Below are 25,570 nucleotides of genomic sequence, written 5' to 3'. Positions count from 1 at the left end.
GTTACTAAATTAAAAAAAAACATTTGTTTCTTTAATTATATATTTATTACCTAAAGATTATTATTATTTCGCTTTCTTTTATTAAAGAAAAATTAATTAATTTAGTTGATCAATGTAGGAACAGCATCCTTTTTAGCAAACGTAATTAATTTAGAGCAGTTTGTATAGACACGTAAAATACTGAAATAATCCAATTGATACAGCTATATTAATTGAGAAGTTGAAAGCAATATAAAATGACTTACTGTTATTGACTTATACTGTTATTGCGTAAATTTTATTTAAAAAATTATTGGCTATTGACTGTAAAAATTATTACCTTTTAAGTTTTTTTAATTATTTGAACTTTAAACTTTGAATATTATTTTTTCAAACATATTTAAAATTATTTATGCTGTTATTTTAACTTCTTAATATTTTAACTAGAATATATCAGGAAGTCAGATTATATGAAATTGCAAATGAATTCTGTAGAGAAAGTGCGGTTAGAGAACTCGTGAGACCAATTTCCACAGCACTCATTCGTTCGTCCTTGTGGCTCACCTGTCACTCCTGCGACCACCTAGACCAGTCTATGAAATAACTTTTTGTCATTTTGCTGTCGAATTTTAAAGCTGTAAGGTTTAGCATTTTTTTTTATAATCAATATTTATTCATATTAAGAAAACGAATCATTTAGAGAAGCCAGTACGAATTATCTTTTTCTCTTTTAAAAAACTCTGTTTTTTGAGCACTCGTGTTTACATCGCGATACATCGCTCCTAACATCAGAAATGTACAAAACAGATTATGGTGATTTAATAAAAGCGGATTGTATCATTTGACGTATTTTATGATACACCACCGATCACGTATCAAGAGAGGGGGAGATTGTACGGATAACCAGGCTCCGGAATGTCTCGTGGGATCTAAAACACCTGCATCCAGTTCCATAACTCTAACCACTCTTCCAAGCCACGATTCCATTGGCGAATCTCTCGAGTCTATGCCTTCTGGAAACTAGCCAAAGTCACTCTCTAGTTTCGCATTCTCTTCCTCTCTCTCTCCGCCCCCGAGGGCATTCTTACTCATTTCTCAAGGAAGTACATGCAGCAAGCCAATGACAATTACAGTCTCTAACATATGTTTTTCTTTGGCTCTATTACAAGATAAGCAAAGAAATTTATGGAAACTGCTTCCGGCGTATAAATAATGAGCTGTTTATACTGATTATAATATGAAAAGTAACAATATATAATTTCCTGCAGTTCATTAAATCTTTTCTGAAAGAGTACGATAATATTTTGATAAAATTCTTTGCTGTTAAAGGTAAATTAATAGTGTTAAATATAAAATATTAAATAAATATTGAAATGTGTGTGTGTGTGTAAAAATAACAAAAGTAGCGAATATTGTGGAAATATTTTTGTTTAGAATTTTAGAGATTATGTGTACGATTAACCGAATTATATAGACTTATTTCTCTGAGATAATACGTATTCAGGTCAATCGAAAATAGCCTCTCTCCAGAAGGGAATTTATGTATCTCGAAATTTCCTACTCTACTTACTTTAACCGGTGCATTCCGATAAATTATATTCTCCAATAACAACGCCGCGCCCGCGCCATTGCATTTCGAGGATACGCTATGAGATTCACGTAAGTTGGAAAGCGAATAATAATCGGTACTCTCAAATCTAAAGAAGATTCCCGATTTGTATTCCAGAATACGTTAACCGGCTTACATACTAGATTATGTTACATATGTACACAAAACAGCAATTTTTATAGTGCAGTCAAACATTAATTTATTTTAGGACATATTAATCTCAATATCGTATCATATCTCTTTCTTTATGTTTAAATTCATATTATATCTTTTATATCAGATATTATAGATATATGTCAAATCGTTTTTAAAATTTAAAGTTTTAATCATGAACGCGTCCGAACACGTTTTCTCTTTCCTCGATAAAAATTCTCCAGAGAAACTATCCCAGCAGGTATCCTGAGGTTAAATCATCAAGACTGCAATGCGGCTGCAAAAGTATAATTCTTTTATTTTTTATTATATTCTTTCCAATCTCGTAACTTTAAAAAATTGTGATTTTTTTTCCTTGATCTGATTTCGATATATAAGTAGTAGAGTACATTATGCATGCATTCAAACCGATATCTGGAGAAGCGCTTTTTCGGGTGAAAAATGAAGAATATATTTTCTCGAAAAGTGGCCAAGGTCGAATCAAACGTCTCTCCTTTGAGCAATCTTTTCTCGAGTAACAAAAAGTTTCACCGACTGCTTGAAAGATATTGTCGATGCCAGCTGCATGGATGACGGTACAGGCACGCAGTCTGAAGAAACTTGAACGGATCTACTTGAATGATGAGAAATTTATGAACCTTTCGGATTTTGATAACTTGCCAATCTTTGCATGGAAGGGTAAATCAAATCGCGCAAACTTCGGGAGGTCCATTCATTGTCTACAATCCATAGCTGCAGATTTGTTATTTATTTTGAAATATGATATCAATCGTCATAATCTGACAAATGTAACGTGCTTCAAATAACTTTAAAACTATGAATATTAAACTTTAAATGGAAGTAATAGAAAAAATATATTAAATTGAATATTTATTAAATATTTAAAAGCTTTTAGAATTAAATCGCGTTATGTACCAGTCAACAAATTATTAATTTTTTTTACAGATTTTTCTTAATAATTAAAATTTTCCGAGTTATAATATCTATGCTAAAGTAATAATGGTTCTCTTAATTTTCGCTTCAAATTTTTGAATTAAATGAAAAAATTGTTGATAAAATATGTGCATCTTAGTTGAATCGAGCTCGGATTTAAAGTTTTTAACGTATTATTATTTTGTCTACTGTTCAGACAATATCGTTTTTACCATAGAAAGTGGAATCGGAATCGGCATTGTCCTCAGTGACGTGACATCTTGATAAAGGATGTTGCTCCCAATCCATTACACTGAATGGACATCGCTGCTATCGCGACGTGGTGATTATCTGTGATAGTATGTATGCTAATTTGATTAGCGGAGAGACTCGCCGAATCCGCGTGCCTAATTCGTCCGCATGAAAATCCAGCTCCGCGCGCCGGCGAATTAGTTAATTGAACCGCTGCGGATTAGCGAATTAAATCAACAAGTTGAGAAACGACTTGGCTAACGACGCAGATTGCCGTAGAAGTGGCGCCATCAGATTTAACGTGATTAATTAATAATGTTGCATCGTCGACTAATATATCTGACAATTTCGAGAATTGTCTGTCAATTCCTCGCGAATTTTAATGAGATTTAATACAGTGTTTTGGCCGACAATAATAACGAATTGTATTGATTTACGTTTACAAACAGTAATTATATTAATAAGATTAATGTATCTATATTTCTGCCATTTCCGTTCTAAAAATATAATGATTTCTCCAGTGGTATGTATACCATCCGTCCTGAACGAATTAATAATAATTTTTTAATATTAATAGATTATAAATGTATAATTATGATAATTATGATAATTAATATTAATACATCTGCAGATCATTTCTGATATTATTCACGTGAAAATGTTTAACTGCAATAAAACATACAGAGAACATATTGCTTAAATTTTAATATTTTCATTCTTTTATGCTGTGTAAATAAAATTAGCCACTTTTTAAATAAAAAATTTACATAAGTAATGATTAGTTTTAAATTTTAACTAAATATTTTGCATTTTTCTTTTGCATCCTGAAAATATGCTTTTGTCCATTCTGGCAGTTATTATGCTGTTCGCAAAAAATGAATTTAAGATTTATATATATTTTTATATTTGTCAGATATTGACATGCGCAACGATATATTTTTCTTTATTATTCCTGACAGAATCCAGCATAGAAAAATGATTTCTGTATCTTATATACATAGTTATATCATCTCCGGAAAACACGAATATCGATATCGCGATATTCGATCCTCGTTCAATTATCCCCAAAGTCATAGATGATCAGGTCGAACACATCGTAGTTTCAGCCAAGTTTCGGTGTAATCGCCGCCTCAAGTTTCTAATTGTGATTTCAAACCAAGTCCCTTGCTAGAAATTTGAGAAATTAAATTACTGATAAATTCATGCAGTGCGAGCTAATAAATTGAGTGGATACTTCTCATATGCATATGAGAAATTGTATTACTTCACTCCTTTAGTATTGACTAATTGTAAGATCTGTTTGTTGCATTTATTAATAGATTTAGAATATTACATGATATTATTGCAGGAGATGTAACCTTAATGTTTTAATATTTTTAACTTATATTTTACAAAACTGGGAAATGTGTTAATCTTTAAATTATAATGTAATATATCGTGTTTAAAAGGAGTATATAATATTTTATAATAAAATCTCCTTATTAAAAGCATTGATGAACTTAAGATTAAACCGTTTTGAAATTATCTACAACATATGAAATATTAAAGTTGCATCAGATAAAGCAGATAAATAAATGAAAGTATTTTTTGCAAGACAGCATATTAGAATCGTTTGCTTGCCTAGGTCACTGTTCCTATTATTCAGCAAGCGTTTCTCCGATATAAGAATTTAGTGGTCTCAACATCGATCAATTTCGAGTGACAGTCTTATGATATAAGAAAAATAAGTAGTGCGTAAGTATACGCGTACACAGAGTCCATCTATCTTTTAGACCTATTCCAGCAGAACATTTCCGTGTACATTATATATGATCAGTGCAATTTTCTTCTTTTTTACGTTGAAATATTCGTCGACTTTTTATTGCACATGCTTCGTCTTCTGAGTATTATCATTGATCAAAATAAAAAATGTGGTCTGTCATAGAAAGAACAAGTTTATCTACTGAGAAGTGGAAAATAACTTGTCAAATTAATTTTTCTTTGATGATATGATGATATAAGTAAATACAGCATGTCATGAATTTATCATTCGAAGATTTTATTTAAATCCGTCAAAAAATAGAATAATATTGCCATTTAACAAAGAAGTTAAACTGCTTATCAAAACAATTATTTATTGATACATCTTCCATAATTTTGCATATGCAATCTATACACTTATGAAGCATGTGAAGCGCTACTTATATGTCGTACGGGTTTTATCACGTTTGTCAGCGATATATAGCTGAATGTAGGTTGAGATGTAGCATGCTGGCATCAAAAATTCACCGGCTCCGAAAACTTTCAAGTAAAATTTTTATGTCGCCACAACTTCATCTACTTCCATCCAACAAAACTCGATTCGTGAGCGCAGATCAACCCGCAAAGTTTACTACACCAATGCGTCTAAGCAGTTAATTATTTGTTCCAAATTCCCCATTGCGATTTATTAATTTAAAGAAAACATGAAAGTTTACAAAGGGTATATTAATTTTCCAATTACAATACATTATAATTTTGAAAATAAAAATTGATGACCATATAGAATATAGAACAGCAAATAGCAAATAAAGACATAAATTGTTACATAAGAATTATCATTTTTGTACATCTTTCTGTTAATTAATGTGCAATTATACATCGGTTGCTTTTACAAATTTCTATCTGTCTCACTTTATCTTGCATAATGACCATACGATATCATTAAAATTTTAACTTAAAAAGTATACCAAAGCTATTAGTATGCCAAAAAAAGCTCAAAATTATTATTATTATTACATTATAAAATCACATATAATAACAAATAAATCAGTTTCATTAACAATGCAATTTCTAATACACGTACTCATTAATTATACATGAGTCAGTTTTTACGATTTCATAAACGGTATTGACAATAAGCATTAATACATCATTATAAATGCCATTAATTAAATTAAATGCCAAAAGTTAATTAAAGAGCATTGTTCATAGATGTTTTTTATCGTGAACATTTTAATCTAAATAAAATTATGATTTCAACTAGTATCTCGTTGCTCATCGACATATTTTCCTCTCGGCAATTGTATTATTTATTTTATTCTTGCAATGAAGTAGCTCGCTATTAATAAAAATAACAGAACAAACATGATGTTTTTGCTCATAACTGAAAAATTTGAATAGAATACACTGTTATATATGTATCATAAAACATAGAGAAATTATTGGTTATAACTATATTTGGACGACTAATCATAATGATTAATCATTCAAATTTATAAATCTTGTCGTATTTGACATTTTACACATACCTATATCTGTTATTGCCCTCTCTCTTAATAAAGTCATTATCGGCAAGATGTTGCCAAGAAAAAAATATCTCAAATTATCAAACACCCGAACTGTCAGTGATTTGCGGGCTAATGCACCCGTTGTCGCCGGAAGAGAAAGTACGAGCTGGATACTGGGTGGAATGCACGCGAGGGTAGTCTATAGAGGGCGAGAGGTTGGCGAACATGAGAGGGAATCCAGGACGAACGAGGGAGGATTTGTTCGGCATTGTGCCGCTTGAAGCTTCGAGATCCCTCTCGCCAAGAGATTACCAGGATTCTGACTATATAACAGATACGTCGAACGAAAAAAGAAGAGAATAGAAATTGATGGGAACGTTGGATGCGTGGTTGATATCTATGAGAATGTCGGGAGGACACTGTTTACACCTTTAAAATAAAGGAAAATAAAGGAACGTGAAAAAATTGAGAAAGAAATACAATTTTACATTGATTTTCTTGCTATTCTCGTTATCTTTATTATAAAAGTCAACATTTTTATTCCTAATAATAGTAATATTTATAATCATCTTTATGACAATTTCTTTCTTTTAATACTACGGATTTTCTTTTATTTTTGTCGGTGATTCTTTTTTAAATTAAGCTCCATAATTCTTGGAATTTGAGATCTGAGTTCACAATTAGGCCAGATTCTTATTAACCGGTCGTTGTGGCAGAAAATTATCAGCCAAATATAGTCTGATTCCCCCATCCCGAAAAATCAATTCTGGATCCCTACATTGAATAGTGGGCGCAGCTTCTAATGATAATAGCTAACGGTGATTTTATCGAACTGCAGACGTTCGTAGTTCTATTTAAACATACACGCAAGCTGCGAGTCCGATAGTTAAGCATGATTGGGCGCACATAATGCAACATTGAAAAGCCGCAAATCCACAGCGTGTTCTACCTACCTGCAGAATCGGCATAATTGCGGAACGATCGATAGTTTGTTAAACTGCATCGCGACTGTGCGCACAAAGCAATACAATATTAATATGATGCGCAAAATATACGTTGCAGTGTCGATATAACTCCTGGAGTTTTTCTACCGTATCGTCAAAATTGATTGTACCGCATGTGTATATCTCTCATGCATAGCGGAAACGTATACATATATTATCAACTATACGTACAGCAAAACTAACAAGATTAAACTATACGTGCGAGTATACGGTAAATATTTACTATCGTAAAGTTATCCATGTGCCAATGATTTGTGTGTGATGAATACACTATTAATAGAATGTCTACGTAGTATATTTGACAGCTAGCCTCCTGCTCCTCCTTTTTCCCAATAACGGAAATTACTTATATTCATTACTTGCACGTTTCATATTTCGCGTTTTGTTGAATATGAACAATTTGATAGGTTTGCTATCAGAGATAGTAAACAATTTTTTCGATTTATATTTTTAAACTTTCCAAACAATTCAAATTAACAATTCAAATATCATCAATTACAATACAAAATCAGTTTACGAATTAATTGCCAATCACAATTTTGTTCCCATAATTAATTAAAACACATCGATCGAACATTACAAATTATACCCAGTTTAACGAAAAGCTATTGTACTCGCTTGCTCGCACACTTTTCCCTATATAATTTCCAAACATAATTTATAGGTACTTATCATCCGATACACGGTTAAAATCTGACCTATCGAGCTGGAAATGTTACAAATCCACGTTATACGATTTTCGATTATTAAATTCCCACGCATCTATACGGATTTGCACAGTGAAAAAGAGCGGAGTGTGAGTAGATTGGCTCCCGTTTTTGGCTTCCATATCATATCATCCGACATTAGTCAACGTCGATATCGATGAATCGTATTCACCAGCTACGAACACGTATCTGCTACTAATTCGGTCGCGAATCACGTTTAACCATCAACGTATATATCCACCGACGTGTGTACATTGTTGGCACTTTCGTGGCTTCTCGCCTAGTGGATCAACGGCAATTAACGCCGATTTATGAGGTAATCTGTTTACTAAGCGTAGAAAAATAAGCGCCGACAACCATTCGTTTAAAACGCATTCAACCGATTCAACGCAGAAAACAAAACGATTCTACATATTCGTGAGATATATAATAATGTAATTTTAATGCTTAATTACATTCATTGGTCATATTATTGTCACGTATCATTTGATCGTTATTTCATCTCGGTATTATCACTTTCATTGTATTATTACTTTTCACTTTTAGGATTAATTAATAATTTAAGATGACATTATTTTCGATATATTAATAAAATTAATAAATTAAACATCAAACTAAAAAGTTTTGCTAGAAAACTGACATATGTAAAAGCTGATGATATAACTTTCTTTCCAAATCTGTCATATTAAAATCTTAATAACAAATTACTATATAGTAGCTACGTGTTATAATATATAGTAGCTACGTGCTATAATATATTTGGATTCGCTAACGCATGAAACGCGAATACGTATTAATTGCGTAAATTCAGTGCTATCATCATCAATGCGAGCAAGCGGGATAGTGCAGTTGGCAGGCAAGCTATGCTTTTTCACTGGGTCAAGTGTGAACCACTAATTACCCGCGGGCAACCTTGTTTTCCGTAGCAAAAGTAAACTTTACCTCAGCGTTCCCTAGCCTGATCCTGCAATGACATTGTGTCGGAGGTATCCACTACGGAATAGCCCACTTCTCGATGAAAAGCATTCTCCTTGTACGTTAAAAAAATCCAATTTGTCTTTCGTGATTATATTATCCTTTGTCGTCATGCACACAGAACAATGCCGGACAAATTGTATATGCTCGTCCGGTGAACACACGTGATCTTTTTACTTGATGCATTTATTAAACTACATTTTATTTTTTTAAATATAATCGTTTATTAGTTGTTGAAAAATAGGAAATTATAACAAAAAAAGACAGAAGAATTTTATGATTTTTGTGATTTTTATTTTATCTTATTTTTCACCGAATTGTGTCTATTCATCAGTATGCAAAAGAGAATATAATTACTATAAAAATACTTTGATTTAAATATATTGCAAATTTAACAAAGAGTTTCTTTTGCCGGAAAGTGCTCGTGTTCGAAGTCGCAATTTCAAGTATTTGGATTACTAACAAGACAGAATTTATAACACCTTAATACTTTTTCCCCACCGAATTTCTCGCTTAAATCTCTAAATCCTCAAAATTGTTTCATTCTTGTTTCTCTTTCTCAAAACTTGATACAATTCATGTTTCTTCTAGAAAGAAATTTATAACTCGAAAAAAAGTTTGTTGATTCAAAGTTTTAAAAATCCGCGACGATTTGCTAAAAATTTGCTAGTAACTACAAAAATAATATAAGAAAAGTGCAATCTCCTACACTCAAGTTGAGACAAACAAATACTGGTCGGATTTTATCGCGATATCACAATTATATCAATACAAGATGAAATTGTGCAAGTTGAAACTTGCACATTGCTTCCTCATAGTTATTAAGTGTGCAAGTTGATGAAGCATTATTTTTTTCAATGTATAATTTTCAGTATTTATTTGTGTTGGCTTCCTCATAGAGGAAGCTTTGTGTGCGAAGGTTTCTACTTAAACACTTAAAAACTCTAATCAAGCAATGTGCAGGTTTCTACTCGCACACCTAACTCTTTAAAAACTTAACCTCTTTAAAAATTTCAACCAGGTATCTAAAAAATTGTAGAAGTAGATGCGTGTACAAAAAATCCGTACACACACACACACACACACACACATACATACATACTTCCGGACATTTTTTACTAATACGATTTTTCGAGATAAAACCGAAGCTATCAAATATGAACATTTTAACTCGATTTCAATTATTATATAAATTAGAAACTGTATGTATAATTCTCCGAAATTTCAAATGTGTGTAACACGAGATCTAATCAATCAAATTTTAATGAATTATATATGAAATAGGGGTAGAAAAAACTCAAAAATATAATAGAGTTAAAAATAGATCGCTATCTCAAATATTGAGAAAGATGCAGCGTAAAACACATTTTTCAAAAAAATGAAAATCTGCATAAAATCTATACCGTTTTATGGATTTTAATAAAATTTGAGGAGGACATACTTTCTATGATACTCTATTTGTGTGCCAAATTTCAACCCGGTATCTAAAAAATTGTAGAAGTAGATGCGTGTACAAAAAATCCGTACACACACACACACACACACACATACATACATACTTCCGGACATTTTTTACTAATACGATTTTTCGACATTTTAGAACATTCTAAACCTATTTCCATCAAAATCTCGAAAAAAAATTTTTTCACCATCACAAAGCTTCCTCTATGAGGAAGCAATATAATCGATTTTCTATCGCACATGCACAAAATGAGGATGAAACGCGTAATGGTCTTCGACTGGGTCTTTACGACTAATCGTAAATCGGAAATCACGTAACCGCGTTATTTTTGCGCTATTCTCCGATTGAGAACTACGTACCCTCGGACTTGCGTACCGCAGAACACTATGCCTTTGAAGGTCGGCCAGCGAGTCGAAGGCCACGATCTAAATCCGTCTCGTTGAACTTCCACTGACTCTCATCGATGGAGACTTCTGTAACCTTGTGCCCATTGATCTATCATTCCAAACTTTATCGAACGATTCGGAAATATTCCCGAAGGCAGAAACTTGTTTGGGTTATTTAACTGTAGCACAAAATATTACAGTTCTTAAAATTTATTTACACATATTTAAATATGCAGCATTTCTTCTGAAATAATTATTCACATTGCCAATTTTTTGCTTCCTCATAGAGGAAAAGAATAGATATATATTTATTAAGCGATTAGAGTTAATTACACTTTGTTAACATATTTCATCACATTGTTCTGAGGAATTATATTGCCTCTCACAAACACTTGACAGATTTTCTGTAACAATGTAAAATATTCTCGATGATATTCCTTCGACGGAGGAAAAGGGCAAGAAGTGTAACAAAAAATCTTTTGATTTATGATGGAAGTTCCTCCGTTTTTATTTTTCTTTTTTTCATCCCTCAACTTTGATCCATATTTCTTGCAACGGCAAATTTTTTTTCAAAAGTCATCGAGTCGTTAACATAGTTACTTCCGGAAGGACTTTTTTTCATCTGAGGAGATGATTCTCATGCGGTATGTGATTTGTTATCTTCCACCTTACAAGCATTTTATTGATAACACATTTTTTTTTTAAAAATCGTTTTTATAGTTCGTAATCTTCGTTATAACAAAGCGTAATGCTCATTTAACAGTATTTTTTAAACGTAAAGAGAGTGAGAAAGGAAAGGTAAATAAGAGGTCAACTCCTTCTTGAATTTTTCAGTTGTATGTCCACTCAGTTGTATGTTCGTAAATATGACTCGACAGTAATCTTCACAAATTTATATTTTCTATTATAATGTATTAAAAGTATAAAAGTAAAGTCATTAATACAAATCTTGATAATGTTCGGGTTCTAAGTTTTTTAACAATGTAAAGAGAGTATAAAGAAAAGAATGTATTTATATCGCGGTGAAACGGTTTTAACTATATACATGCTATACTAAAAAGAACGTCGAGTGTGAATAGAGAAAGAACGGATAACCCCCCACAACAGATTACATCATATTAAATGATCAATAGCTTCTTGCAGCTTGCCTGATACGATTTATTTTTGTTTCAAATAAACGTTTATCGTTTCTTTATTAGCAACTATCTAAGATCGTAATTCGTTTTCATTCAATATAAGGATATTGATGTACGTGTTGTACAAACAAACATTTATGTAATTTTTTCTACTCATATATAGGTAGAAAGAATTAGATGAAACTCATGAAACCGGACTTCCTTTATCGAAACCAGGTTTTATCGTAACGGCCTGTATTTTGTTTTACAAACCGCGATAAAAACACCTCACCATATCCGAAAGTACTGTGGTAAGAGGATTAACTGAATTTAAGTAAAGCGGTTAAAACCACAACGTTCTTTCTCTTTCTCTCTCTCTCTCTCTCGCTCTCTCTCCCTGTAGGATTTGTCTGTTCATAAAAAATTATAGTCAAGATAATACTACGGACGTGTTAATAAGAGATAAGAAAGAGAATCCCTATTACGTTTTTATTTTATTTTACTGAAAAATATACGAGACAGAAGATGTGCTGTTTTACACGCAAACACCGCTAATAAAGAAGCATGTGTAAAATATATTATTAACTAAGAAAAATGATTTCTTTATTTTCTTCTTCTGGTATAAAAATTTATATGAACAAAATAAATTTCGCTAATAAATTAATAATGTCCAATCAAAATAATGTATCTTGCTTGCGTAAAGGTATTGTTCATATATGTGCAATTTTTTGTAAAAGTTTTTTTTTTCCAACCTTTTAGGTAAATCCCGGAAACTGTAAGTAGGTAGGATTAAACGAAGAGTTCGCGTACAAAGATAACAGAATCAAATGTAGATGAGGGTACTTATCGTTGAAAAAAGAAAAAATAGATCGCAGAAGCTTCTTGAGTTGTGGTTAAGGCCAAATGGATACGTGGTCGACTGTTTAGCTTCCCACCTAATTGAATTGGAATTTGATTGATTATAAGACTGACCTCATCTCGCTCCTCCTCACAATTTCCGGTGTGGTTACGTTTATTCATATTCTTAACACTCGCCAGATGCTCGCTCATAATTTATTGAAGACTTCAAGGAATTTCACAAGTACTTTTTCAAGGTTTCGTGGCAGCCGGTCAACTAGAGGTCCAAGTGTAATGTTGATGGATAAGATATAATGACAATTTATAGAAATTCCTTTATCGAAATTGCATATAAGAATATATCAGAATTGTACAAAAACTTGTATTAACTATATCTATGCCACTCTTCTAATCTATAATTTCCTGCTGATTAGCATTAAGCAAAACTATAACATTAAGAAAGAATTCTTTTCATTTGTTTATAATAGAATTTTAACTTTGCGCTTTCTCAATTTGTCCAAATATGCAATACTAGAATTGCAAAACTCCCTCATATAGAAATAGCGAAGTGCTTGTTCTTGTTAGCCTATAGATTCTCATCTGCGACAGTCGGCTGCCGAACGGCAACAGAAAGTTTCGCGATCCGACGCCATAACATTTACGGAACGTACGAGAGGACACTGAGATCGAGAGTTCGAGTGAGAGGGAGATTGAGAGATACCCGGTCTAGTAGGGTTGGCAATTAAGCGTGTGCCGTTGACGCCGGCTCGAGCATGATTTAATTACCGAGTGATTAATGAGTTTCGCACGTCGTTCGCCTCCGCCATCCGCTTCGTACGTCGAAGGATTTCCATCTTTCATGCTACACGATCATAGGAACGTTACCAATCCAAGTACCTAATGCTACTCTATTTAGATTGACTATCGTAACGCGCGCGCGTTAATTGTATATATAAAGAATTTGGAATAAAGAGAAATCCAGAAGATTTTTATGAAACTAATCAAGTTTAAATAAACCGTACCGATAACATTCATATTTATTTCATACAATTTTTAAAAGAATGAACATGCCAATACTATCGTGATGCACACATGATGTTAAGATTTTTATATTGGAATATGTCAAGAAAAATCATGTATGATTTATTCTTGCAATATATTGAAATAAATAAGAGTTTGTTAACATACACATATACATAAATAAAACGTACGCATTATATACGCTAAAAATTTTCTTTTAACAGATAGCACGAATTAATAAATAGTCGTGAATTTTCAACAACTGTCATATATAAGCCCGTATTTTCATCAAATAAAGAAAGTTGATGTAAAAGAGAATTATCTTGACAATTGTAACGAGTACATCGCTTATAAAAGATAAGCTTCATCTTTCTGCGTGGCAAAAATTCACCTTATCACAATACTATGTTTACGACAAAAATTTTCCGCGATATCACCCTACCGGCCATAAATAATACTCTGCCGCCTGATACAGTCGCGTACTTCCTGGCATCCACGCTCTGATATTTTCCGCACTATTTCTGACGTACAATGTTCGTTTCAGCATACGTCCTCCTCGCCAAAATCTTTGAATAATGCCTCGAGGCTCATTTGCAACGTTTACAAGCGCGCTTTCTTATCTATTAATAGATGGGATAAAGAGAGTAAATGTCTGACGAAAATCCTATTTTCTTTCTTCTCTATTTCCTTTTACTCCTTTTTTTTTCTTGATTGGGAGGACTGAATGGCTGTATTCATGAAGCGGAAAGCAGGACTGCGTGAAGAGAAAAACCTCTCGGGGCAAACTTGTTTACAAACTCATTCGCTTCCACGATTACGGGTAGAGTGGAAAAGTGGTGTTCTAGCCGGACATTGGATAACTCCCAGCAGATAAATGTCTTTGGGTGGCCGTAGGAACAAAGGACATATTGCCCCTCACTTGTTTTATCCGACCATGTTCCACGGAATTACCCCCTATTACTTGGCTTTTCGTATTTCTGACGCACGCATACTTGACAAAACACACGATAAAATATACGTATACGAAGAGCGAAAATTTCAAACAACCTCTTTCTTCTTTAACTTTTCTTTATTCATGTAAATTCGTTCACATCGTTGATCATGGTCCTTAGAGTTAGCCGCATAAAATAGACGTAATTCTTTATTTACTATTAATTGTCAATTTAACATCGTATAATTTTTAATAGTGTTTCTGTCGTCACATTAGATACATATGCACACACGTAAGAATGTCAAGGCTAACTGGGCAAATGTTTGAATTTTAGTTGATATATCATGTGTCTCATAAGTCAGTGAGTTCACAGCGAGTTTCACGGCATCATATAGCGTAAACAATCGCGTGATTAACGACACCTCCGAATAATGCAAATAGGACAGATCTACGAGCAAGTAAATGAATTAAGTCAGGGAACAAATTATTTTGCTCCTGACGGAGAATTTCTCATCGGTGCATCGCATTCGCGGGATTGGACATCTCCGTCCCTCCCTCTTCTCTTCCCTTTCCAAGAGAGGAGGAGAAGGGGGACGAAGGCCGTCCCTTATCGCTGCATTCTGCATTTGCGATGCTAGGCTACGTGACGGTGACGTGGAAACTGGAAAGACAAGAAAGCTTCTTCGCAACTCCGAGATATTCGTCGTTTCTAGATAAAACTTCCGCTGCAACATAAATTTAATGAGTCTTGCCGAGAACGCCACGATGTCGTTAACGAGCCCATTCAAGGAACGTTTTAATTTGATCGCGAGCAGTGCCCGTGACGGTCGCCGGTTGGAGGTATGAGAGCTGAGAGCGGACGACAGTGGAAGAAAGGGACCGCAAGAAAGAGGATGATTTAGGAGTTGGAATACCGCGATTCGAGAGTTGCCGGTTCGGTTCACCGCTACTAACGACTCCGGAGAGATTCGGCCCTTTTTTCCTTACTCGACTCCGCTGCACTTAGTTTGTTTCGACACTGCATTATGCATGAAGACAAAGTATTTTCGTAGACATGTGCTGCAGACAGTATGTACCGTATATATAGACCTATCTACTTGACTTGTTTTCTAATAACGTTTCGTAGACACGTACTGTACATGAAAGATAAACAAGAATAGATAGTCACAATACCATGCCCTTACTTTTGACCAAGTTTCAATCTTCAATAAATTGAAATACGTTGTTAAATAGCATTCCTCACAAAAGAAGAGTGCTAGTAATAAAGCAAAATCGTATAAAACGTTTTATTACGACAATATCATCAATCAATATCGATTTATTATGCAACAGTGAAATATTGATGGAAGATATGATGCGCGTACGTAAAATAAAAAGAAACGATCCTCTAATGTGCGTCACTACGACCGCAGTAAAACATAGCGCCGTGCAAAATATGGAAACGTCGAAACGGTTACTTTGTTTAATGCCATCTCGAAGATATTTTCGTTCAATTATTACCGTGTCTCCGCTGCGTAAATGACCGTCTAGTTTCGAGCGGCTTACGCTTGCTATTCAATTTCCCTGTAGCTTTGAGCCATGCGAATTGCCATGAAATGCATTTCTGCATACAGACGGACGACTTGCACCACTGAGAATACATAATACAACATTATGTTCTCACTGCATTATGCAGAAATATACTTTATCGTTTCTCTCTAGAAATGATCTTTATAATGAATTAAAAACCGTTTATATTTTACATATAGTAGAATACTTGATGGCTAATTTGCATCGCATTAATTTCGCATTGTAGTTTCTTTATATTGCCGATCAATTTTGTTCGAAATTTATTTATTTTAATATTTCTTCGAATTTCTCTTTAATACTTGTCTTTAAATATTTAAACATCGCGTTTCTATAAATTCCACTTATAAACAATATACATTAATCATAACATTTATTAATAATTTAAATAAAATTTAGTGCTGTACGAATGTATATATCGTTCAGTCCAATGTAAGCACTTATTTGCTTTTTTTTTAGCGAATAAGCAAAAATATATAATTTCATATATAAAGAAAAAAATCTACTTCTCAACCCACTAATGATAGATTTTTTAAGTAAACTATAAAAAAATTCTAATACTGAAATGTCAAATCAAATTTATTTTTTACAGATAATTCCGAAGTATGTAACCTTATTTTTTATGCACTGTATAAGTAATCTTAAGATATTTGTCTACTAATTTGTACTACTTAAAAAAAATTCAAATGGAAAATATTATTATAGTTATCTTTTCGTTATCAGAAGGAATTGATAAGGTACAATTCTTTATTTTTTATGTAATCTGCAACAAATGCCCGCAAATATTTTTCACGGAAAACGGAGCAAACGTTCTTCTCTGGAATTTCGATTTCAGATAGTAAAAGTCTCTTAAAGTATCGCCCAATCTTCGGCAACTACATCGCCACGGCTTCAAAGTGGAAAACTCTGTTCGTCATCAGTTGCGGTACATTCGTGTAAGTGGCAAAATGTCCTCCTCGTCCCCTCGCGATTTCCTCCGTTTCCACGATGTGGTCCCCGATTTCTTTCCTTTCCGCGAACTCCGGAATCGTCGCAATTGATTCGCGAAGTCGGTTCATCTCAAGACGGTTACTTTTGACTTCGGAAACTTTAGAAACAGACACACGGCAATCGGTTCGAATCGTGTCATTACTTGATCGAGCGCAAGGCTACGTCGCGCGGCGGAATCGGCGATGCGGAGCTTTTAGCGCACTTTCAAAGATACGCGCGTCGCAAAGTATTCTCGACGAAGCTCTCAAGAACTCTCTATGATCTCGCAACTTTTCTTACAGCATCTCGCGCAAGTATCGTAAAATGCCTCAATTATAGCTTATTCCGTGAGTAAGTATTAACGATAAAAAAAAAATATTAAAGTACCAAAAGAAGTTAATTATTATTATTTTGTCAATGACAAAATTTAACCTATTATATAAGGCTTAATCTCCCTGTTGATATTGAAAAACGAATAATATAATTATCTTCTAACTTATTAAGTTTATTAATTCATTCAGTTTATTAATGCTATGTGTGAATATTCTACGCATCGGTTAAGCCATTTGTAATATCGATTATTTTTAGAAACAACAGACGTTAATTAATCAAATTACGTGTAGAAAATTAGTTTGCGAAACTTTTTTGCGTGTTGCTCTATCCTGCACAGGCATCTCGAGTTTACGCAGAACAGGCTAACATTTAATTAATTAAAAATTATATGCTCCTCTCATTTTTTTACTCTTAAAAAAATGTTCTGATGAACTCGAGAATATATATTATTATAATTGTCAATTTGCGAAGATATCTAGCGTGTTTATTTTGAGACAAATATAAAAGCACAGTAAATTTCACTGTTAATTATTAAAAGGACATTGAATCTTGAATAAAATGTTATGGATTTTCGAACAGTGATATTCTCTGAACCGTATATACATACATTATTACTTGATAGTCTTTTGGACAGCAAATCGTCTGGAAGACGTAATAGTATTCATTCTCTTGGTTACTTTAATACTTTGTTACAACAGGTCATTAAATTGTAGCAACTTTTGATGTCTCAATCAACATCTGTTTTTTATGCCGCGTTAAAACGTATTTTATTGGACATTTTATTTTATCGCAGGAATTTATTACCATCACATTTTCCGTTCCTAGTTTTCCATCAAGCGCTTCTAATCAAAATGATTTGCTTGTAAAATAGTTTCATACTCCTCGCAATCTAAAACAAGGGTGGGGAGAGTATGTGTATTATACGTGCAGCATGGCATAAACTCGATTCCCGATCTGTGCTGCTTTTATTGACGTAACGCGACATAGTTATATCGTCAATGCTAGGGCAGGAAAACGGGTGGAATGCACCCTCGTTCACCTTTAGTATTTCCAGACCCGAGATAACGCAAAATACTGTCGAATAACGTCATACGGGACCAAGGATGCATATATACGGGAATAAAACCTAATCGATTGCATTTTCATCCTCTTTTCTCTAATATTTGCGACTCGCGTCGGCGCAGTCAAGCACCGCTTACAAAGCAAAATCTATTGTAATTTTCTCCCGGGAACTATACCGAAATGAAAACTCACCCTCGTTTGTTGACCTGCCAGATTTTAACCGAAATGTAGGATGCGTCAGTACTTTTCCGCGCGAGGGCAAAATAGTAAATATATTTATTTGCTTAATAAATTCATATACGCAAACTTGTTTTTATCACCCGTTAAAATCTTTGTGGAAAAGAAGTTATTCTTCCAGTTCGTTACTCTGAGTACTCGGAGTTTATCCAATTGAAAAAAAAAATAGAAAATATCTCTTTGCCTTGTCAATAAAGCATCTCGTAAAAGAGCTGCTTTCGTGCCCGACGTTCTTTATGCATTGAAATCCTGGGAAGTCTGCATTATAAAAGACGACCGTGCATTTTGCAGACGATTTCTTCAAAATATTGGCAGATTATGTGTTATCAAAATTGAAAATCAGCTATTTTATAGATTATATACGTATATATATAGATAAATCGCTTATTTTGAGGATAAGTACAGCTTATTATGAAACTTAAACATTATTTTTTTTAAATACGATTTAAATACGATACAAATACGAATGATTGTACCGGATTTAGCAACGTTTTCAAAGTTGGACTTATACGCCGTTTTCAAAATAAGCGGTTTAAATATTTTAAATCTCAAAATGTGATAAAATAGGTGTTTCATAAACGAGTGAAACAAACCTTAACAATTTGCTGACATTAGTTTGAAAAATGAAAAATAAGATTTATACATGCGTTGATGTAATATTGTTTTATTCAAGACAAACTTTCCAACGAATTGTCATCGTTTCTCTTATATTTATTATAAAATATCCAGTATATTTCGCGATACTATTGTATTACTAAATCACGATCTACCTCCACGTCAAGTGTGATATAAATGGTTCGAAAAAGTTGAACGAATATGTTCGATTGATACTTGACGTACTTTTATATTTTTAAATACCATTCGCATATATAGATACATCAAAAGGAAATGAGAATTATCATATCAAATTCTGCTATTAAAATATCCATCCCACGTAGATATCGTTCAGCATCAAAATGGTAGGAAAGTACTTGACATGCATCTAGTGCATGTACTCGGTGATAGGTCACGCAGTTCTGTCTTGAAAAGCTCGATGTATCTTAGCAATGTATGGTGAAAGCGTCGCGTGCACCTGCGATAAAAGAAACTGACTGCAGTACAGTCTCAGACTTTGTCGAGTCAATACTATCGGAAGAGAAATATAACTGGTATAACTGAAGATTCTGTTCGCGATAGCGCAGCTTCGCAGAGAGATGAAACAGACCGGAGCTGGTATCGAGGATCGATCTAAGCGTAATAGGTAGAACAGTAGCTCGCACTCTCATCCTCTCTGATCGCGTGACAAAGTTTAAATTTCAGTAACGTTATTGGCCGATCGTTTATCAACATACTCGGATATCAAAAGGCAAAGGTAAATTTCTCGATCGAATATGGAATAGAAGCTAACCGGACACTTTGCATGGTGCGGCGTTAGTTTTTAATACATATAGTAGAATCCTTGATATTACCATTGTAATACAAATGTGTATTATGTAACACTTTACTTATTAATCTCTATTAATTGTTTTAATTTTCCTAATGATAAAGTATTATTATTCGCATTTGCAAACATGTTCATTTTAATGCAGGGATTTACGAGATAAAGAAAAAAGTATGTAGAAGTAGCTACTCGTAAAAATATCACGTAAGTATATGAGAATATATATCCGAATTTTGATCGAAGATATCTTCTTTTCGGTAAAAAAAGTTTTGAGGGTTTTGATAAAGATGTTTCTCGTGTCTGTCTGGTTATTTTATGATCCGGCCGTCTTCTTCGCAGATACAGCCTCTTATCCGTGAGTATGTGTGTGTATTTTGTGCTGCCGATCCTTTCAAACACACAGCCTATTTCCCCTGTCTTCGCTACCTAGGAATATCGACATATCGGTCGTTGTTTACTATAGGCGTTTACCCACCCCAGAATTGATATCACCCGAGAACAGGAGCCTGAGAGAGGAAGAAAGATAGCAGGGTACAGATTGGAAAATAAGCGGTAGGAAGAAAAGAGAGAAAGAGAGAGAGAAAAACAAAGAGAGAAATTTCTGACTCATGAAAACGATCGACAGGCTGTTAAATTCTTCCTTTCTCCTCTTTCGAGGAACCGGAAGCTTGAGTGAAGAGAAAGGAAGAAGAAAAGAGAGGATGCGCGTAGAGAGGTATACTAAAGGGGTATTCGGGAACGATAAGAGGTAAGGACGGAAGAGTAAACCGATGGGCAGAGAGAATGAGGCGCGTTCTGCGATATTGGATTCTGAGTTTCGCGGAATAACGTCAACGTCGTCGTCTTCCATGTCGTGGTTGGTGCCGCCCCAGGCGCGACCCAGGCACGACCCTACGACGCCATCGAAGGCGATATAAGCTCGTTCTAGTTTCTCAACAAAGTCCCGGAACAACCGAGGCGCCTCCGACACCTATTGGCCCTCCGAACGAACGGCGCGCGCCGCGCTATTTTCCATAACGCCGATCGGCCTGAACTGATCGATATCAATATCGATTTTTAGTGGATATATTGCTAACGGAAACCACAAACAAAAAATAAAATTTCGAACCGATTGGCTGAATTTCAATTACGTATTCAAAATTTCGTTAACTTCGATGTACTCGGTACGTTTATGTAAGTTTCGTGTATTTATAACACGTAGCGATTGTAGACCACGATTCTTCCATTTTTAATGGCTTGTAGTCCCATTATATATGCATTCTGTATAATATACAAATAAAATTCAAAATTGGACGACATTTGAAGATATATATATGGGATATAAATGTGGATATATGAGTTCGGTCCCAAGCAATTTGGCGGCATATATTCACGATTAGTTTCAACAGAATCAGGAACAAGTTCGCGTCTACGTAAAAGTTACGGATGACTAGTACCCCGAGTTTTGGCCATAAAAACAAGCAATATGGATCAAAATATTGCAACAAACTCTTCCAGCTCGCGCTAGGAACATGTTTTTATTGTCGTTGAATCCTTTTTGAGAGCCATTAAACGCGTGCTTCTAACGCCATATCGATATTGTGAATTTATTGACGATTCGCTATCGTAAATGGGAAAAGATATAAATGGGAAACGATAATATTTTTATTTTGGGACGACATTGCGTTGTATAAAAGATTCAAATGTTTGTTTCGCGTTTTACATTGTACTTTTTCGAGACAAGCAGTTGTTGATTGGATATCTATACTTGCACCTTTATCCATTTCTTTCATAAAATTGGCATTGTTTTGTAAATATGCATGTACCAGCGAAAATTGGCTATAAATCACGTTCCGTAAAAAATATAATTCTGTATTTTACGTCAGATTACAGTTCTATTATGAGAAAGAAATGTTTATTTTACAAACAAAATGTATAACCCTGATTTTCCATTATAATAGTCGAGATGAAGTTTATTTAATGTTTTACTGCCATGCCTTAAGCGAAATATTAATTGCAATTAGACTACGAAAGCTAAGAACGTAAACAAATTTCATGAACCGTGACGAAACGAGTAACTTTATTTCGTGTAAAAACCTGAGTAAATATTTCAAGCTTAATAATAAATGATCTAAATGTGAAATCGGTGTAATTAAGTGCTTGATATATACGCGCTTAATAATTGCTATCAAAATATATTCCGCAACAAGAATTGTTGACATTCGCGGCGTAGTCTCCATCGGGATATTGTCCACATGCAGAATACCGCAAGCTGCATATGAGCGGCCATTGTGGTATTGGCAAATTTGCTCTCATCATATGCATGGTCGTCTACAACTCGGGCTCGGCTAGTTCGCTGTCAAGAGTCTCTTAGGATGCTCACGTTACAAGTTACAGAAGTACTTGCATCTGCATTGCAGATTAGCCCAGCTGCTGTTTATTCTCTCGGCAGTCGACACTAACCGCGAGCTGTAAACACAGCTCGCTCCCGCGTTCTCGGCCAACCACGTTCGAATGCCCGACCCACACCCACCGCCATCACCTTGTTATTATATTTGCAATCCATCAACGGTAGAATATATCCGGTCGCGGAGTCTGTGCATCCAGTGCATAACACCCGGCAAAACAGCGTATACCGTGAGGTTTTCTGACAAATAGCGTGCACCGCGCGGTAACGTATAACGTACGCGCGCTCCGTCATAATACATTCCGTTTGCCGTGTAGAGATTAATTATCGGCTGCATAAATTATCGAAATGCATGCGGGTGCACGCAGTCGCGTAATTGCCAGTAACTCGAAAATCTATTAGTCGGAAATTGTATAGTGGCTTACCCCCTGTTAATCTCACGGCGATTGCAACACCCGCGCAAATTACCAATTTCGGGATCAACGATCCTATATATTTTACGAATGATCTATCGTCGATTTGTGCGCCGTTCACGGAAACGTTACACGGTATCTGAGCATCCGGTATATCCTCGTTTTGGCGCCGCGGCCGCGCCGGTTCGATTTAAATCTCTCTCGATGGGTCACGTTGTTCTCGGGGTTCTCCCTTTCTCCCCTCGTGAGACTTGCCCTCTCCAATCCAATCGATCCTACATTTCGCCTCTCGAGTTGAGATCTCCGTCTACCGCAACATTTCCAAATAGCCTAGGAACGCTGTTATTCTCCATGCAAAATTCTCCGTGGCGGCGGCCGCTTCCTGGACCAGTTCCAAGTGGACCCGAGAGGATCGGAAAGGAGATAAAAGGATTGGCCACTTTTCCGTATCTTCCTCTACAATCCTTCCCGGCGTTTCGAAAACGACATTTCGTCAGGATTTCGTCTGCTCGGTAGATTTTCTTTCTTGTAAACAGGACGAAGGACGCATCACTCTGAGTTACATTGCACGTCTGAGTGTTGGTTTGAATTCACATCGATTACAAGTATTTGCTTCTCTCGTTTCCCCTCATAAATGTGAAATCGCAGTTCCTTTTGCTCGCCTTTCCTCGGAGATGTACTCCAGAAAACCGATCGTATGTGAATGAATTATTTCATTTCCCGCTTTTCACCATCTTTCAATTCTCTCTCTAACAATGAATTTAATTTTATCCATTGAATGTAATCAATCATCAAATCCAGCCATATGATTTTTATTTAATAAAGTAAAAGATTAAAAAAAAAAAGTAAGAATGTTACGCGCGCGCTCACGTGTAACTTCAAGCTAAAAGCACGTAATTTAATCATGAAAAAAGACATATTAAAAGACATTATACTATTTAATTCTGCACAATATAAAAATGCTAGTCAACCGAAATTTTCTCTTTATCAGAACGTTTAATATCGAGTTAACGTGGTACTCCCTTATTTCTAGTGTAAACTCCAAATGTATCTTTCCTAAGATTTGCTTTCATATAAAACTTACGTAAAAGGGCTCTAAAGGAGAAATGTTTCCGCCGTAAGTTTCATCAAACATTCAAAAATGCCACTAACTTAAGCATGCTATTAATATATAATTTTTCATACATATTCTATCATATATCTTAGAATATATCGCAGCCTTAAAGTACACATTTTATGCATTTCTTATGCGTAGATCCTTAAAAATTTTAAAGACGCTGATGAACCTTTTACGTATTCTGTTATTTTACTTGGCAAGTCTTAAAATAAAAAACTATTTTATTAGATGCAGAAATATATTATTTAAATAAGGAGGTTTAAGAACATTAAAATACATTTTAAATAAAAATGTTACTCTTAAATTTGTTAAATTTTATTTTGGGAAATACATGACATTTTATTTAAAAGTTTTCTTTAAAATTTTATTTAAAAAGTTTATTCTAAGCAAACGTTATTTTAATAAAGAAATCTCAAAATAGTTTAAAGAGTTAAAGAAGATGTATAGAGAGAAAGTTTACGCAGTAGAAACTGAGGTTCGCGAAAGAGAATTTCTAACATCATTTACGCTCAACAGTATCGACACTTTATTATTCAACCGTTCCGCTGACGTCAAAATCTTCCAAACGAGTTATCTATAAAATTGTTAATTACTATTTATCTGCACTCACAAATGAGCAGTATCACTTATATTAACGTACTATTCCGAATATTTAATAGATTGCAATTGAAATTATACATATATATCAATTGTAAATTTTTAATATTTTCTATTTGTAGATTTACAATTAGCTTTAAAGTAATGATGTTAATGAAATAAAAAGTTTATTTAAAATTGTTCGAAAAATATAATTTCAGCATCAGTTTTCTACAGCTTAAGTCGTCAAAAACTCATTTCCAATTATTGATTTCTCGAAAATTGTAAATATTTGCAGCAAGCAATCTGTAATAATAAAGATATCTGATAATTTTGTGATTTATATGTTGGTATTACAATTTGATATTTATATTTCGTACATTGATATTTAGTAGCAGTAGTTATTAGCAATTAATTATTAGCGAGTCCATTAATATTACTTATTCAGAGATTTAGAATTTGATATGGATTCAAAACTTTTACAGAAATATTTTGTATGAAGAAACATCTGCTCTAAAGAAACATTGTAGAATTGCAGTCGGTTCACAACGATGACGGACAAAAAAAAAACAATTTCTTGTATACGAGCATATTTATTATACTAAGCTCCATTCAGTAATTAAAATTTTGCAGCGCACAGGCACGACTAGCAGTAGAATTAAATAGTTCAGGAAGCATACGGTATGTCTGCATCCGTTGATTAAGTACCTCGAAAATAATTGGACGTTAATTGAAGCCGCAAGCCACGTGTGCTACGAATTTAACAAATTGCATAGATACGCTGCGTGTTTCAATATTAAACCATACATGAATATATGTATATAATAACGAGTATAGCTTTTTTTTATCGCAATTAATACTTTACCAAATATTTAAATAATAATAATAAACAAAAAAATTA

General features: G+C 34.0%; 1 protein-coding gene across 10 annotated transcripts in view; it reads left to right on the top strand.

Moving 5' to 3' along the window:
* LOC112456440 overlaps nucleotides 1-25,570 on the top strand; it is a 67,403-nt gene that overhangs the window by 24,201 nt on the left and 17,632 nt on the right. The window contains exon 1 of one of the 10 annotated variants that reach the window (XM_025019046.1): nucleotides 15,410-15,430. The exons of 8 other annotated variants lie outside the window; for them this stretch is intronic. The gene's annotated coding sequence lies outside the window, so the exon portion shown is untranslated. Of the gene's footprint in view, nucleotides 1-15,409; nucleotides 15,431-17,054; nucleotides 17,092-25,570 lie in introns of those variants that run through there. One more of the 10 variants, XM_025019036.1, reaches the window with a different exon arrangement.

The sequence above is a fragment of the Temnothorax curvispinosus genome, unplaced genomic scaffold, assembly GCF_003070985.1.
Source record: "Temnothorax curvispinosus isolate PA1 unplaced genomic scaffold, ASM307098v1 QBEX01000632.1, whole genome shotgun sequence".
Classification (NCBI taxonomy): domain Eukaryota; kingdom Metazoa; phylum Arthropoda; class Insecta; order Hymenoptera; family Formicidae; genus Temnothorax; species Temnothorax curvispinosus.
This window is presented reverse-complemented; position numbering and strand designations above follow the sequence as displayed.